The sequence below is a fragment of the Haemaphysalis longicornis genome, unplaced genomic scaffold (genome assembly GCF_048455015.1).
Source record: "Haemaphysalis longicornis isolate Haplotype H1 unplaced genomic scaffold, Haemaphysalis longicornis Haplotype H1 scaffold_438, whole genome shotgun sequence".
In the NCBI taxonomy this organism is placed as follows: Eukaryota; Metazoa; Arthropoda; class Arachnida; order Ixodida; family Ixodidae; genus Haemaphysalis; species Haemaphysalis longicornis.
This window is the reverse complement of record NW_027526375.1, coordinates 52,092-58,091: the sequence shown is the minus strand read 5'-3', so window position 1 is coordinate 58,091 and position 6,000 is coordinate 52,092.

Below are 6,000 nucleotides of genomic sequence, written 5' to 3'. Positions count from 1 at the left end.
CTGTGGTGTTCTGGTGATCAATGGTAGTATTGTAGCTTATAGCTTCTGCTGTACCATTTCACAAGATAGGTACAAGTGCTGGCGGAAACTTTTTTGAAAGCACTGTGTCCACTGTGTGCTCTGGCGCCGCGTACATGAATTTGAGGACCATCTAGTTGGATTCCTTTCCGTTTGTGGCTTTGTTGTACTGCGGATTACATAGAGGTATTTTTTTTTTTTTTGTTCTTGTAGTTGTGCTAACATTTTAGGGCTGAGCTGCGTTTAGGAGTATGGGCACTGGTCGGCGACTTTGGCTAGTTTCGGTTTCCGAAATTGTGGCGATCCTAGCGGCACGGTGCTGCGGCGTGGCCCTTCCCTTTCCCTCAGTGTTTCTTTCTTTCCACACCGTCAACGCTTCCGCGCCTCCTCACGCATGCGCAACAGCTCACCGGCGCCAATATTTTTTTTTCTTTTTCGCGCACGGCGGGCCAGTTCGGTACGTGCGTGAGCGAGCCGGCGTGCGAAGGGTTGCGCGGGTTGCCTAAACGCTTCTACGGGCGGAAAGTTTCGCTGCATTATAAAATACATTCGAATGTATTCTGAATATGGGGCAGCGGAGGAAGGAGTGTTACCACTCCTGCGCAGGTCTGTGGTGCAGCAACACATGGCGGTACAGTTCGACCAAGTTTCTCGCCTTCTCCAAGGACGACAGGTAAGCAAATTAGCTTTGTACAAGTTATAGTGAATTTCTTAAAAGACGACTGATTGCACTCTTCTTTTTTCAAAATAATTCGCGCATGTAACGTGAAGTTAATGAGACATGTCACTCGTCTTGGAGTGGAAACTAATGTGCAAATATATCCCAGCTGTGCAGGTACGCAAAGTTTTAGTAGAAGGAAACGCGTCTTTGGCACGCACACACTTGCTCGCAAGATCAATTTGTGGTGGCATTGCCGTTTTTTGATGATTGCCTTAGTAACTGCTGGAACGTCGATTCAGTATACTTATCAAGGTATTTTTTGTTGTTTCGTGCAGCAGGTATGAGTCTAGGTTTGGGCCCCAAGTCGAGGACGGTTTGCGACTTCATTGGACGTTTCCTCCGGTGACTCTCCTCAATCCATCCAATGTCATCACGACGCACCTGCTCACAAAGAGGGCAAGCTCAACTGTACGCGCTTCTTGCCTTTCATGGCGTACATACTACCACATCGATTGATGGCGTGGAGGTGCTGCGCCCTAAGCATTTTTTCCTCCCCCGTCTTGCTCCAAAACGTATATTTGCGGCGAAACTACTGCCAAGAGTTGCTTCAGAGCTCCGAAAAATCTGACGTAACTCCGCGGTGTTCAATGCAAGTCGATTTTCACATGAAGCAGTGGAAGGCCAAACCGAAATACATGCGTTGTCTGCAGCCGCCATTGCAAGCGTTTCGCTAATTAAAAAATAAATAAAACCAAGTAGCATTGCTGGCTTTGCTGTTCAATCTAAACTGCGCGCCCGCGCCTTGCCATCTTATCGCGAATGGGTTTGGTGTTCCATAGTTCTGAAGTTATAGAATGGTCATGCCGTATCGGACAGGATGAGATAAGAGGCGCTGCCCAGACACGAGTTAGAGGGTAGCTTGTAACAACCTGGCCGATATCTGCGGCTTAAAATACAGGAAAGCTTCTTTTTTTTCTGGGTGTCTTCTCCCCCCCCCCCTCCCCCGCCTTCCCTCCCACCCCCGGTAAGCAGACTGTTAATTCACGCGCCATTAAAAGAAAAGACGGGTGCGTTCGATTTGTGTTCTGTGTTCTACGAAGTGCACATGGTTGGACATTGTTTTTGTACGTAGATATAATCCAGCAAAGAGTGTCTGCAGTACGGTCATTGTGTTGCAACAGTTTTTTATGGATGCATTTTGTTGGTGTGAACATGATTTCTCGGAAGTGTATGCAGGTTAATGGGCGGGTCAACGCTTTCTTTCAGAGTTTGCGTTAACTCGCCCGAAAGGCAGGGCTTGAAGCCTACGTGTGCGTGCTTTCTTTTAACATATAGATTCCCAATTATTGTGTCTCTGAACTGAAACGAATTTTTTTAATGTCTAAAGAATATTCCTGTCTCGAGGTGAGCCCAAGAAATAAGTATACATTGAGTGGAACTTTCAAGTTCTTTTCTTCTCCCGCCGAGGTGTGCGCGAAAAAAAAAATCTGTGTGGGGACTAGAACTTTCGAAGTTCTTCTTTCGTAATCAAGTATTGTGTACCTAAATGTGTATTCATGGCTGTAACTTTTGCGCAACTTTAGACGGAGACCGATACAAAAAGGGACAAGACCTGTACCTGTCACCGTTTAAAGTTGCGCAAAAGTTACAGCCATGAATTCAGAATACCAACTAGCCCGCCTAACCGTGTTATTGTAAATGTGTATGTAGCACGTTTTTTTCCTATTGTACAATATTGTATGCCTAAATTTGCATATGTCATATTTTTGCTTAGTCCAATACTGTGTACATAAAATGTATGTGCAATATATGGGTGTAGTACATGTGTTTTCATGACTTCGAATCAAAGACGTCCTCATATGAATTTTGAATAAATGCATAGCAAAAATAATGTTTGTGTAACACTACAATTATTATCGCCACAAAGACAACAATTCCACACCAGAAAACGTACTTATTACCTACATGTTTTCTTCGTTCAATTATTAAATACGTTACTGCACACATAACAAACGACGGGCGGCGGCCATTTCGAGTCATCGGCGCCGCTCGTCCAACTTTCGCGCCTGGTGCCATTGCCGAGCGGCCCATGAGGCAGCGACCGGCGGCAGACGCGAAAGTTGGACGACCGTCGCTTTCAGGGGCCGGGCGCGGCGGCACGGCCTGGCTGCCGCGGGATAAATGACGTCAGCAGCGTCCGTGACGTCAGCAAACGCCCTTTCCCCCCTCGTCACTCGTTGCCATGGCGATTAATGCAACGTTTCTCAGAGGCCACGTACTACTAGGGGAGGATTTGGCGCTGCTGGCGCGAATTACGTGGGACCACGGTGGATGCGAGAGAGGCCGCCCCGTGGTATGGGGCTGATGCGCACAAGTGCTAGAAGCTCATGTTGGTGGGATTTGGGGGTGCACAGTCAGCCGTACGATGCCTGCGGCACAACCAAGTTGGATCCAAGGTCCATGAGAGTGCATCTTTGAATACAGGACAACTAGAGTGCCTAGTAATGTAGGGATATTAAAAGCCTAACTAGCACACTGAGTGTTTCCAAAATAAAAAAATAAAAAGTAAGGACTAAAGAGGCAAAGTCAAACTCGTTGTCTTTCTGTGTCTACAAAGAACGGTACCCCCAAACTTGTATGGCTGCACTAATAAGAGATATTAGCTCAGCATTAAAAATACATAGCTGAACTGAAGAAAATTCATTTGCAATCTGCCATACAGAATCTTAATTTAATGTGACAAGAATTGGCTATTGTAGCTACAGCGTAAGCGCTATCTTTTGCTACTTGTAACTCTACAACTTGGCCATTTGGTGGTTAAATGAGTGCTTGGCAATGGTTTAAGATTGCACTCCAGGGCCAAAGTGGGAGCAACATGGGAAAACACTGGAAACTGCTTTTTCAAAGCTCTGCATGTGTGGGCAGTGGTTGGTTGAACTGTGATGTGAAGTACCCACAGGGCTTCCGCGAGTTTAACTGCAACTTGTAGCTCTTTGGCAAGTGGGGCAGGCTGGAATTTTGAGCTCAGGGCCAAGTTTTTGTCCCCCTTCTATTAGGATGTGTCAATGCACATGTATGCCTTTGCAGTAAAAAGGCAATATCAGGAACCATGCAAATCCACCACCTTGCTATTGTACTGTGAGAAGTCGCGCCTGCATCTCTGTATATTCATGAGAACTCGTGCCTGCCGGTCTATGCGTGCGAGCTACAATGCGGGCACATAGTCCTGTGTGTCAAGCCCTTTGCGCCATTGCTATGTGCGTCGAGTCACGTAGTCCAGTGAAGTGTGAAATGTGTGTGTTTAGAGAACTAGCGCCTGCCACTCTATGTGCGTGTACTACATGCGGCCTCATGTTCACGTACGTCAATTCCTTCGTGCCATTGGAACGTGTGTCGAGTCACACACCAGAGCCTCCCCCTTGCCCTCCTACCCTTAAAACGAGCAGCTCCTATTGAAAGGGGGGACGCATTGACTCCGATGAACGAAGATGTGAGGCTGTTTGTGTAACTTGCTTCGACCAGTATTAAACGGTTTTTCTAATCAGCCTGAAATGCCATTCATCAATTGGAGCAACGCAACTGCTGTTGACATCGCAGAGATCACAATGCCGCTCACAAAATAAGAACTTCAGTGCCGACAACGTAACACCATAGGCACCAAAGAAGAACTTGCCTCCCATCTACACGCCGACATCGAAAGTCACCGAGACCAAGATGGATTGCCGGATACAACCCAAGGCAGCCACGTGCCACCTGCCCAGATTGGATTAGCTTAACTACAAAGCATCAGTGAGGACAGCGCTGTGAACTTTCAGCAGTTCACCCCGCTATATGCAGCAATACATGGCGGTCATGACGTCTTCAATGGTTTCTTAGGTGAGACCGATTACAGCAAGCACTCTCCCTGATCTTTCAGCTTCACTGCGAACATTTCATGGCAGTGGTATTCCATACGCCGAGAGCTGGATTGAGGAGCTTGAGAGAACCCAAAAACTAGAGGCATGGGAATATTCTGCACTCCTTGCAATTGCCCAAGGCAAACTGCGCGGAGCAGTCGCAGATTGGCATGAAACGCAGGGTCAGCACGCAACCTGGCGCATCTGGAAAGCCAGCCTGAAAAAAAATTTTGGAGAGCAGCTTTCACTCGTCCAGTGGCTAGAGAGGGTGACCGCCAGATTACAGCAGGCGGCCGAAACTCTGCATTCATATGCATTCGCCAAACTGCGGGTCATTTCTCGCTGCCCAGTGAGCCTCACAGACCAAGAAAGGATTGAATATCTAATCCAAGAAATACACAATGATGAACTGGCAACAGCAATTGCTGAACAGCACCCAAACGCCCATGTGTTCGAGGTTTCCGCACACGTTAAAGATCCCCAGGTGGACAGAATTAATTTGAAGCCCTCTACTACGGCGCACCCCATCACCTGTGTAGCGTCAGTGCGTTAAACCCCACAATCAATCAGTCAATGCTGTACAGCGCCCGAAATCTGTCAATGAGTTCCTGAGAATCGTGATTAAGATAGAATATACCATTGAGCACACAAAACGGATGCGGAACGTTTGACAAATTCCTTTGCAGACCAAAAACAAAGGCAAACCAGCCTCGTCCTTCCCTCCTGGGGAGAAATCGCAAAAACAATTTTGAAAGGAAGTCTAGGCAGATGTATTGAGTTCTTAGATGCACTAATGACTACGTAAACTCATCGGACGCTTCTAATGTTGGACATGGGCCGCATTGATGTGGTTGCCTTTTGGGGCACTGTACGCCCGGCTCCAGCCAATTTAGGTGCGAATAAAAGTATTAGAATTAGTTTTCATTTCTACCAGTTTAAATTATTTTCACTGGTTTCAATGACTACAGTTTCCACACCAACCTAACAGTTGGATACCTCTATACGTGTGCTGTGAAGAGAAACGCACTTATGTACGAGTTCGATTACCGCGCGGATGTGGAAACATGGCAGTTTACAACTTCTTTCTGCAAGCGTGAGCTTTGTGCCTTCTGCTTCCATGAGTGACAGCATCGGAACCTGAGAGCTGAAGCGGAACTCCTGGGATTGTAGTGGTCATTTTATCGAGAGCCAAAGTAATTCAGCCAACTAACAGCTCAAGCTACAAACCGTCCCCCCTCCTCTACCCATTTTACCATCTGCGTGAAAAAAGGCTGGCACCGTTAGACGTCCAAGGCGTTAAAAAGATGTGGGAGGGTTTTAATGTCGGCCTGTGTTTTTTTAATGCGCAAGCATTCTTTGCCGAGCACCTCAATGCAAACCTTGTAATGCCTTCTCAATATATTTATCGTTATAAGAGTAAATATA